We start from the raw sequence: 11,897 nt of genomic DNA on the forward strand, positions 1-11,897 counted from the left end.
ATGTACAAAGTGCTTTGTGTGAGTAAAGGAATGAGACTTTATTACATGAAATGCAAACGTGTTGGAAAACCACCTGCTTGACCACTACTTGGTGCTCTCTTTTCACTCCAGTCTTAGAGGAGCTCAGCTCCAAAACTGATGTCGTTTTTTGTACTTAGCAGAAAAACCCATGGACAGCTGCAGGAAAGGAAATGCTGAAATGCTCTGAATACGAAGGGCAAAGTAAGTTACAATGACAGGGCAAGCCACAAGCAGCTGGTGGGTCTGGGGTGCTCCCTGAGGGCACAGGACACTGTGTGCTGTGATATCTCCTGGTTTCAGTTGGCTTTGTCTGAATCCTGACCTCTGGGTACAGCAATTCTGCCTTTGTTGGTGGAGAAGCACATCAGCCTTTGCTCTATCACAGCTTTTCGTTCATCCCTGTAATTATTCAACATCCCGCTACTGGCAAATGCAAACCATTCTGCATCCACTCTCCTTCCACTGCCTCTCAATAAATGCAGCTTCTATTCCCTAAGGAAGCAGTAGTGACTGTCTAAACAGTGTCTGCATCATAACATGTTGTTAACAATCAAGAAATTTCCAGCACTAGGTAACAAAACCCCCTCACTTCTCTTGGAGTGCTTTTCAACCTGATTCAAGGCACTGATATAAAGCACCGATGCAAAATACACCTGCGACAGAACAAATTCCAACACAGCACCCCTTTTTGCCAGCAATCTCCCCACTGACTTCCTTGCCCTAGAGAGGATGGCAGTGCAGGTACTGGCCCCTCATTTTTGCTGCATGTAATTGCTCCTCAGATACCCATATCAAACCTCTCCAGAACACAGCCTTTGTCACCATATGGCTCTGCATCTAATGCATCTTCAACTCTTTTATTTCTGTAGAATAATGAGTCTACGATAGATGCTGAATTCTCCCTTTAGTTTGAAAACAAACCACTGCTTGTTGCTGCAAGGGATAATATGCTTCATGCCTACAGTCCGTTACTGCTAGCCGTATAAATAATAATAATAATTTACACACAACTCACACACTTCTTTCAGTATTTCTGCAAGCAATCCAGAGGCGACAGGAACAAATTGATGGAGACAGAAATGGGAGAATCCCACCCTGTCGGAAGATGAATGAGCTGAGCTTGCATGATGTGAACCATGGCTGACAGAAGCAAGAGGGAATCAAAGAGTGAGCAACTTTTGACAACACACGCTTCACAGCTCTGACCACTGAGGATCTACATGATTATCTCCAGACAAAATAACTGTGAGTAAAAGGCTTACATACACTTAAATTAAACACAGCAGGGTTTTAGTAATCTCTGTTTGCATTTTACTTTCTGTTAAGAAGGAAATTGCTTGGACTTGGAACATTTCATTTAATGGCATTTTTAGTTACCTTTTGTACTTCTAATGCCATAGTCTAAATTCATCCCAAATTACCCAAGAAGGCAAAAGAAACTTTTGTCCTTTATTTTTAATTGCAGTAGCTTCCTTACCAATTTTACTAAATTAAATGTGTTTTAAAACATCACCGTATTTGAAACCTAATTATCCCAATCTCTGAATGAAGAATAGCCTACAATACAAACCCCATTTATGTAATTTATTTTGCAAAGGAAAATAAATGGAATGCAGTTGCAGTAATGATATACACGTTCGCAATTCTACCCTGCTTTTTCTCTTCCCCAGAACAACAACTTAGAGAAGCTGCATCTTTTTAAACAAATACGTTAAAAGCATCTGTGCTGCAGCATTTCTAACATCTCTGTATTGCTCTTAAGATGAGGAAAACTCTGCATAATGCCATGTTCTGTCTAAGTAGCATGAGGGGCTTTTGTTTTGTGTTTTGTTTTTTTTTTTGTTTTTTTTTTTTTTTACTATAGCTGATCATGAATGAGGATTATGGCCTGTCACCCATAATAACTCATGAATGAAGATCATGCCTTGCAATTGTAATGTGTAAAATAAAGGGTGGGAGACGCAGGGCCAACATGCATTGGTTGTTGAGTCATTATTCTGCATACCGTAGCGGAGAGAAGTTTAATCTTTTTAGACCACTTAGTCCTGAAATCTTTTTTGTTTCCCTTGTTTAGAATAAGCTTCCATTTACTCACTGCATTTTTCAGTTACTTCCTGAGTACCCCACAGCTCCTACGGCATTGCGTTCTATCCTAGAAAAGAAAATCTTTCCCAACTGATGGTCCCAATGGTTGAAAACAAGCAAACTGGAGATCGTCCCCAAAACAAAGGCAAAATAGGGATCAAAAAGCTATCAGAAGCAAGAGGAAAAAGCTATGTGGAGCAAGAGAGAAAAGTTACTGGTGTTTTCCACAGAAAAGTTTCTCATCAGTCAATAGAATTTTGCACAAATCTTCTACATCTAAGACACAAAAAGGTGTCCCAGAAATTAACCTGAATACTATTAAAAAAAAAAAAAAAAAATTAATTAGGAAAAAAAAAAAGGCAAAACACCAATTTTGTTTGCATTCAAACTTATTTGCTAGGAAGTTGCTTTCAAGTTCAGTAGTCTGCTTAGTGTGAGTAAATACTGGGACCTCTGTGGTCAACCAATCCAAAATACTTACTGAAAACAACTTCTACAAATACATTTTGGAAATATGTTCTGCTGTTTTCTGTAGGGTGCTGTTGTTTGCTCTCTGCAAGTGTTCACATGAGCCCTGACTGCTTTATTTCTTCACTTATACAAATATTTGCAAGACCTTTGAAATTTGGTCCAACTGTTTATTTGCTAAAAAATTCATAAGAGGAAAGTCTGTATTTGTTATTCTTCCCTCACTTTCCATCTGAGCTATTCTCCATTCAAAAACAGTCAAGTATCCTGTTAAGGAATGAATACAATACCCATGTGATTTTGATGACAAATTGTCTATGATAAACAATGACTAGCAGAAATGATCGCTGCGTGAATAAGCCCAACACTTGTTTGCATAAGCCAGCCAGTAAATATTTAAAAATAATGAAAAAAAAAAGATCCCTAGAAATCAGAATAATTCCTTGGGCAGAACACAATTAAATATATATATATATATTTGGGGAATAATTTATTTGTTTGTTGTGGAAAATTCGGCCTCTGAACTTCAAACACTAACATTAAATGCAACCATTTGTTTCTTTTTATACTTTCCAGTAGAGCTGGATAGAAGCTAAGCTTCCTTCTATGGGATTCCTTAAAATATTATTAAGATGTTTCTCAAGTTATACATTTCATACTGATTCTTGGTTCTTAAGAAGCCTGAAACTTCTTTTTTTCTCCCTTGTTTTTGCCTCCCTCTACAAATGCTTTTACTTCCTTCTGCTATATTATTAATATTTCTTCTACTTGCATAGATTCCTCCACTGATTTTATCCAAGATCAGGATTTTTAAGATTATATATATATATATTTGATGGGGGAAAGAAATAACATTACAAATACTTAACACATATGGCCAGTGGATAGAAAGAAAATAAATATACCAATTGTGAGGTCTTCCAGCTTTCCTGGTGCCCCTTTATGATCTTAAAACTTACTAATGGTAAAGTGTGACTTTAAAAATAGTCTGCCTACTGGGAAATATGCATTTATTTATGCAGTGCGGAGAAGAGCTGAATTTGAAAACATCCTTTCAAGGTTTGCAGACATTTGCGCACATTATTAGGAGCAGTGGCACACCAACATGCAGGTATCACCCAATTTCATTACTACCTGATTAATTAACCTGTTTAAAGTGTGAAAGTTGGCACCTTGTCATCACAATCCATGAGAATAACTAATGAGAAACTATGAAATAATTTGGTCTTCAATTTAAAAAAAAAAAAAAAGGAAGAGGTTTTATTATCTCGTTATTCTGCTTTTCTGTTATCACCTATGCAAAGCCGAGAAGATTTTGTAAAGCTTACTGTCTAAAAAAAAAAAAACCAACACAACAATATGTAACATCATAGGAATCACATCACAGTTCTTTAACAAAATGTGCTGCCACCCAACACCAACAGGTAAGCCAAGAAGGTTTCAGCAAAAGCATCCTCAGTAGGCATCCATTCATTTAATAGGATTTGTTATTCTTGTTTAGCACGCGTAGAGAGAAACACACATGCCTGAGTGTTGAGAATAACTGATATGACAAATACAGACCTTGTTTCCTCATAACGAGTTACCTACAAACAGGTAATATCTTTTATTAGTGTGTTCATTTACAGCTATCAATTTACGAAAGAATAATTCTCGACTTCAGAAAATGGCTGCTGTGAGCAGAGGTTCTTAATTTTCATTAGTTTCGATATATTTGTCCCTGTTGCAAATTTTCAAGGTTTAAGTTATATATAAATGAACAATATGAATAGACACAGATATGATTGGTAGTGCAAACCATGGATTCTAAGCAGAAATTCAAACACTTGGGGGATTTGGATGCTAAATTATCTATCAATATCCACGACAATAATTGCTGGGTGGGAAGTGTGTTCCCCTGAGGAACAGATGCATTACTTAAGACAGAACAGAAGACATCAACAATTCCTCAATTTTGCATTGGAATAGACTGGAAAAAGTAGGAGATGTCGGTTGGAAATGTAGGACGTGGAAAGAATGAGTACCCATTGAAGATGTGGGAGGAATGAGTACTAAGAAGAGGGAGAAGTGGTGGTTACAATCAAAGGAGAAAATTTAAAGCTTTAATTAAAAGCACTAGTTATAGGTTTAGAAAAAAAATAAATACGAATGACATAAACATAAATTTATTGATACAGAATGGTAAAACATCTTGAACATTGCCTGGCTTTATGGGAAAGAATAAAAACAAGGAATAAAAGATAATCCTTGTATTATGGGTGTATATGTCTTGTGGGTGTCAACAGACAGCTTGTTTATGAGGAGAAACTTGGGAACAGATTGAGATTTCCTTCACTCTCTGCTGTCTCCATCTTTGGAGATAGCACCATTAACCTGGTGAGAGCTTCCCTGGACAAGTTGTGGGCTGCCATACGTGGCATACCCCAAGGGAAGACCTCAGCCTGGTCCCAGTTTCTCCTTCAGCATAGTCTCAGAGGAGGAACAGTGAGCTAAGAGGAGAGACAAAGCAGATTTGAGACTTTATTCCAGAAAGTCAGAAGACACTTTCCCATAACTGGAAACAAAAAGAGGAAGACGAAATGAGGTAGCTGAAAATTTGCCAACATCTTCAGATTTTTGTTGCTGTTTTGGTGGTAGCCAGTGGTGATAGGTGACACATGACTTCCCCAAACCTCTTTTTGAAAATATGAACCCTTGTTTGTGTTCATTCCAACTGGTGTTTACAACCAAGGTGCTGCAAAGCCCCTATGCCCCACAGACCTGTAACCAGAATGTAAAGTCCTGCTTCCCACTGAGCCACATAAATATCTTCACCTACTTTTGGTAGGAACAAAAGCAGATGTAAACTTTGGAACAAATGCTACAACTGGTTGAAATATGCCCAAAACACTGACACCAGGCAGCTGCCCACACGACATTCTCTTCATTTGCTTCTATGCAGATGCACAGGACAGACTCTCAGTATCTACACATGAGGATATGGTTTGTTTGGGGAACGTAGAAACTGAATGCAAGCTTTTGGCTTTGCAAGGAATATTAAGGGTTTCTTTTCTAATTTGTTTTGTATTAACAGTGCTGAAAAGCTACCCACCTTCTTCATGCTATAAAGGTCGTAGAGATCATAGGGATCATAGAGATCATTTAGAGATCATTTAGTTGAAAAAATAAAAACAGCAATAATTGAAAAGAAACAAAACAAAAATCCCACTCCGATCCATTTGCAGCAAAACGTGAAGAAGGAAAGAAAAAAGTCACTGTCAAAAATTCTTGTAGCTTGTTCCTCCAATGATGCAAATTGAGAGAGACACCACAGAGGCACCAAAGAAAATTCAGATGCTGCCACTCTTTCATCCCTCCTATGCATATGTACTTAACGGATGGAGGCAGAAACTTTTGTTTCTGAAAACTGCCTTTAAATGATCTCACTTATTTATTAGCACTACTGTTCAATTTATATTTTCACTTGCTATTTATTATGCAAAATAACTTGTTCATATTTTATTCAGCAGAGCATTTGATTAGTGTAAAGCTTTATTTGCTGGCCTGTGTGACAGCACTTTGTCTAGTCTGCGGGCAATACAAGATATTCCAGATAGTTCATAATTCTGACTGACTCCAAAGAAGAAAACTGTTAAAAAGCCAAACACTGTCTCAGCATGTAGACAGAATAGATGGCAGCAGGGCCTTCAGTTATACTAAGTTACAAGTTAATTTGGCCCTTGATGGAATGTCTTGCTAGCTTTTAACAGTAAATAAACATCTTTAATGCAACAGAGCCTGATTTACAGCAGACATTACATGATTCTGTGAAAACCTCCTCAGTGTCCAGTCTCTTATCCAGCACTCTATGCTAAGAAAGTTTCCATTTTTTGAAGTTATCTTCTATCTACAGGACCCTTTAAATACAATGCTATTGTATTTTGTTAATTTTCAGGGTGTTTTTTTTTTTCTTTCCGATTTTTATTTTATTTTTTTAAATTACATTTAACACAAAGTGCTTCAGGATGCGTCTATGTGGAGAACGCTACGTAAAATAAATATTTCTGATGGGATCCAACAGCCCCAGTCACCAGCCTAAACTAGATGAATTTGAAAGGTGCCTTTAACTATCCATACAATTAAAAGAAAGTTGAAAAGCACTGAGCATAAAATAGATGATAGCCATTAAAAGGGAACGCAGAGAGGAGTGGGCTAAGAAGGCAAGTCCAGGAAGCCCTAACACGCTAACTCAACATATTTATTTCAAATAACAAATAATGAGCCAGATTCACAAGGAAATTGTTGTCTTAAGTACATATATGAAGGAAACATAGTCGAAATAATTGTAGGAGAATGGTCTTCTCTAACAAAACATTCTGCATGAGAAAACTCTCCATTCTAACCTCCCACCCCCTCTTTAGGGTAATACTGCGTGTGCCCCCTTGGGCTGCTACACTCCTCAGCAAGGGAGAGATCTGCTGTTTCCCCCAAATGAAGGGAACCCACAGACAACCTCAGAGAAGTTCATGTTTCTGTAAAGATACTTCTTTATAAAAGAGGAAAAAAATAAAATCACCCAAAAATGAAAACACACAAATATGAATAAAAAATCTTCTTCTCGGGGCAAAGGAAAGTCGTCTCAGCAGCATCACTTTTAAAATGGATAAAAGCCCTTCTCAGAGCAAGAGACAAATCAGTGGCACCAGCTCTAACAAAGAGAGAAACCTTACTTAGGGCTAAGAGACAGCAGGAGTGGTAGGAGTACCAGCTGGAAGAGAGATGCACATCAAAGAAATTAAAGCCCTATGGCTGAAGAAATTACACGGATACGATAAACTAATAATTTTAAATATTAAAAAAGCCTTTTCAGGCTGAAGAGAAGACACACGTTTGGAGCAGGCAGCCCAAGGTTAGCGAGCACAGCCCTGCCAAACAGGAGACCTTTACCTGGATGCCTCCTAGCTAACAACACAAATTGTTTAATCCCTACTGGTTAACGACACAGCTTGCTACACATTTTCCTTCCCCCCGTGCTCTTTAGTTCCTGTTAAAACACATTCGTTAATCGTACAGCAAAGTTGCACAAAATGTTCTGTTTCAGAACAAGGGCTCACACACAGCCTGTGCTTCGCTCCGCGCTGGTGCAACAGCTTGCATTTCAGCATGACTCTGGCTTTTCTCTTGCCCTAGACATTAGGATTGATAGAGTTAAATTTAAGGTCTAATTTTCTTTACTAGCAAAACGTATCTCGTTTGCTAGCAGGGCATACAGTATACTTTTTTGTCAACATGGTAATTCAAGGAGAAATTCAGGCTCTCTTTGTTATCAGATTTACAATGCTTTCTTAAAAAGACAGCTTGTGTATACCTCCTGCCTCACTAGAATACTTGCTTGCTTGGTTCCTAACAATGGCTCATTAAATTCAGTCAAACTAGTATGAAACTTACCTTCAAACAGTTTCACTTGCTGAACCCCATTCTCAAAGGATTTTCTAATCTGCAATTTCTATTTTAGACTTTGACCAGGAAATTGGAAAGAAAAGAGCATGCAGCACTTGCTGCAAAAACACCAAAACCAAACAAAACTTGATGATACCATTTCAGAAACAGAATAGATTTATGTCAGTCCCATTCTGAAGGCAATCACGCTCACAATATTTATTTTTAAAGCAGAAGCATTCGCCTTCGGTTTTGGCTGTAATTAATCTCATCTTGGAAGAGCAACCCGTGGATTTGAGCAAACTTTCCTTTTTTCGTTCCCCCTGAAGCCTGGTTCTTAGCTGGTCTGCAAACCCTACACAGCTCATTATTGACCACTCTGAAGTCAAAATGTTTCCCACCTCACTCCTGCAAAAAGCTGACATTTCACCAGAGCAGAGGAACATAAGGACATGATTTTCCCCGTCTCTACGAAACGGAATAATTCAGATTTGGAAAGCTTTTTAGGAATCTCTTTATATACATTTTCTCACTCTCTTTGTTATACAGTACCTTAGCACTGAAGTTGTGACCAAAACAGAGATGTACATGTCATATGAGCTGCTAAAGGGGGAAAAGTTTGCAAATGAATCCCAAAAAGGATATTAAAGCTTGTATTTTAACTCGTTAGGGATGGGAAATTATGTGAGTTCGAATGCATATCTTTTTTTTTTTTGGAGGGGAAGTGTACATTCCAATAACCTTTTACTGCCTAACACAGTATATGATGAAGAATCTGCAGATGATCAGCTCGGCCAACCAAGGCATCTTAATTAAACTGCAACAATAGGGCTGCAGATAGGGCATTGTCTCGCATTAGCTTTTGTTTATGCCTGCCCCTGGAATCCGTGTGCAGAGCTGAGCATGCAAATGTCACTGCACAGCTAAAGTCTTCCACAGAACCCTCCTGTCCGTCCTCATCCTGCCACTGGGAAGGGTTCACCACTGCTTCCCAGCCAGCAGTCATGTGAGCAGCACGTCGCTGTGCTAATACAAGGTTTATATCCCATGGGTAGCTGAGACCACACGTGTAGTATAGCAAAAGTGCCATCTGGAAGTAATTCCCCGTTATTACTTCTTATCAGGACTGCTGAGGGTTTTTTATTTATCAACTATAAATGAATCATAGGGCAATCTGATGTACGCTCATTAAACTATGAAAACTTATTAGACGATCCTTTTACTGCTCAAAATAGAAGTCTAATAGAGGTAGGCTAGATCATGCTAACCTACAGCATGAATGTGACATGCAATAGAAGAAATAGACTGAAATCTGTCTGAGTTATGCCAGGAAATTACATATTCTTCTTAAAGTAAAATAAACACTTGACAAAGCTGTTAATCATCCCTAGTGGAAAGGATTTACAGATTCAATATTAAGATGATGAGCTTCCCACTGATCTTAGGAGCACTATAGTCAAATGAATCAATTTTCCTCTGAAATCATTTAGATAAAAATTACATTCACATTGAAGAATATGAATGGTTTGAATGCTAAAATGTCACTTTAAAAATGTGTCGTCCCTCCAGTGAGCTCCTATTAGCTCTCAGTTAATATTTAGTATATTTTGAATGAAAAATTCAAAGTTGATGCCTTATATGTAAATACGAATATCTGTAATGTACTTTGTAGGTTTGCATACATTTTCCTCCACAGAAACTCTGTTGTGTAAACATACATTATCTGCAGATCGTGAATTAAAAAATACATACACATTTAAGACTAATTTCTAAATATCACCTGTAGCCAGACATTGCACATCAAACCACGCTGAAGATCTGCTTCAGAAAAATGAATTTGCACATTAAATAGCAGAAGAATGAAGAATACATATTTATCTTGATTAAGATGATTTCATAAAAGCTCTTGACAATTAGGGATTTTTCTTTTTTCAGTAATTTGAAACAATCATTTAGTGAGAAGATATCTGAAAATTTACCTGCAGTTAAATTGCATCTGGGGACTCCATTGCAAAGAAAAAAAAAAAAAGACCAATAAATTTAGAAGTTGCCCATTCAAACAGAAAGGGGGAGAGAGAGAGAAAAAGAAAGAACGAGCCAGGGAGATTATAGAATTTAATGATTAAGAATGTGTGCAGTGTAGTATAAGTACATTTGTTTCCTTGGAAACAAACTAGTACTGTTGCACTAAAGAAATTTGTAAGCATTAAAAAATTCTGTAATCAGGCCCCAGGAGAACATATTAAATTTTTTAAAAGGGATAAATATTTGACATTCCTGGCCATTTTCTGACTGTACTTGTTGATGAGGCCTGCTGTCAATGGGTGGTGTTTCTAACGTTGAAGAAATGGATACGATACACCAACCTGCACAGCCAAGAACGCACTTTTAACCAACTAATCCATGCAGCAGGATCAACAGCACTGGCATCACGCTGAAAGGTTTAGATCTTTTAAGTAGCAAGTATATGGCAAAGGCAGCTCAGCACAAATAAAGGAAGGCTACCAAGCCCGCAATAAAGATTCAAAGGGGGAATTGTTAACAAAAGGTTCCAAAGCCTCTGCCTAAGTTGCCCTTACTTGCAGAAAGCAGAAGCTGGCTCCTGGGGAGAAGACAGAGTAATAATGTTCCTGTTAATGCTGGGTACAAGTTCTAGCTTAATGGGGTTCTTGAGCTGGGTTGAATCAGATAAAATGATGTGGTCAAATTCCCTGAGCCCTCCCCTGCTCCACAGCCCTAGTCAGTGCTCTCCTTTCCAGCTTGGACAAATCAGTTTTGCCAGCAAGCAACAGAACCAGGAGTACAAAGAAATAACGAGGAGGAGGAGGAGGCTTCTACTTACAAATTGGAACTAAAATATGCAGAACTTCTCAAGAAATTACCTAAATGAGTTGTCCAATTGCATTTGTAAGTGATAGTAATTAGCAAGAATGTGGTTGGGTGATGATAAACAAAGTCTGCTCACATGCTACAGTCTAGAACTACAACAGCGATGTCAGTTGTCTTTGAACTTCATGCAGCTTTTTTTGTGACATTTCAAAATTATTATTCTACCTCCTAATAAAGAAACACAGGAAGATGAGAGACCTGTGTGATCATAACAAAGCAAATTTGCTTCACAACACCAAATAAACAGAAAAATATGCAGATCTGGTCTAAAAGAATTAATGCAATGAGTTGATTTAAACTTATCCCCATTACACATGAGATGGAGAGATGTGGTAAATAAGGCTTTAGAGTTATGGGAAGATAGCAACTGCCAGACTGCTTGGTTCCTTGGTTTCTGCTGAGTGGAAGCACTAAAGGCATGGGAAGTTACATGATAGAAAAACATGGCAAGAAGGATTCTAGGTAAACTCCTCAGAAGTAAACTCGGAGATTGCAGGCTATGAGAGATTGTGAGATCTTCTTTGAATGCAACAATAAACATACTGTGTTAATTTCTTTTGCTTCAGTGATTCTCTGCCGCACTCCAGCATTTTCTGGTATTTATGAAGAGCCATTAGAAAGCAAAAGCTTTAATACAATGCGCTTCTATTGGGTTAATTTACTACTGCTGAAAAGTTCTCCTTATGTCACATTTCGAAAGTGAAGATACGAATCATATTCCGTCTAATATTTTTGTCAATACTTGAAGTCAGTAAACGCTTGCAATGATCAACACAAACTTCAGGTAGAAATGCCTATGTTTGGCATAGCTCATTTCATCATGGAAAAATAAGCTTGGGAGACATCCTTGGAGGCAACTGGCCCAAGCTCTGCTCTAAGAAGGGACAACTCTGAGGTGGTCACTCAAGGCCTCCCAACGGCTGGGTTTGGAACATCTCCTACCAGCCCCAGAAGGTTCCTCATTCACTAGTCTCAAAGAGAAGAATTTCAAGCTTAATACAACATATTGGGGTTTT

The 11,897-nt window shown here is 38.0% G+C and overlaps 1 long non-coding RNA gene across 1 annotated transcript in view; it reads right to left on the minus strand.

The window, feature by feature from the left end:
* LOC122164890 overlaps window positions 1-8,120 on the minus strand; it is a 113,802-nt gene extending 105,682 nt beyond the window's left edge. The window contains exon 1 of the long non-coding RNA XR_006170336.1: window positions 8,002-8,120. This is a non-coding gene — a long non-coding RNA (uncharacterized LOC122164890). The remainder of the gene's footprint in view (window positions 1-8,001) is intronic.
* Window positions 8,121-11,897: the final 3,777 nt, after the last annotated feature.

This window comes from Centrocercus urophasianus, unplaced genomic scaffold (assembly GCF_019232065.1).
Source record: "Centrocercus urophasianus isolate 14NV4802_14NV808 unplaced genomic scaffold, USGS_Curo_1.0 seq_28, whole genome shotgun sequence".
NCBI classification, from domain to species: Eukaryota; Metazoa; Chordata; class Aves; order Galliformes; family Phasianidae; genus Centrocercus; species Centrocercus urophasianus.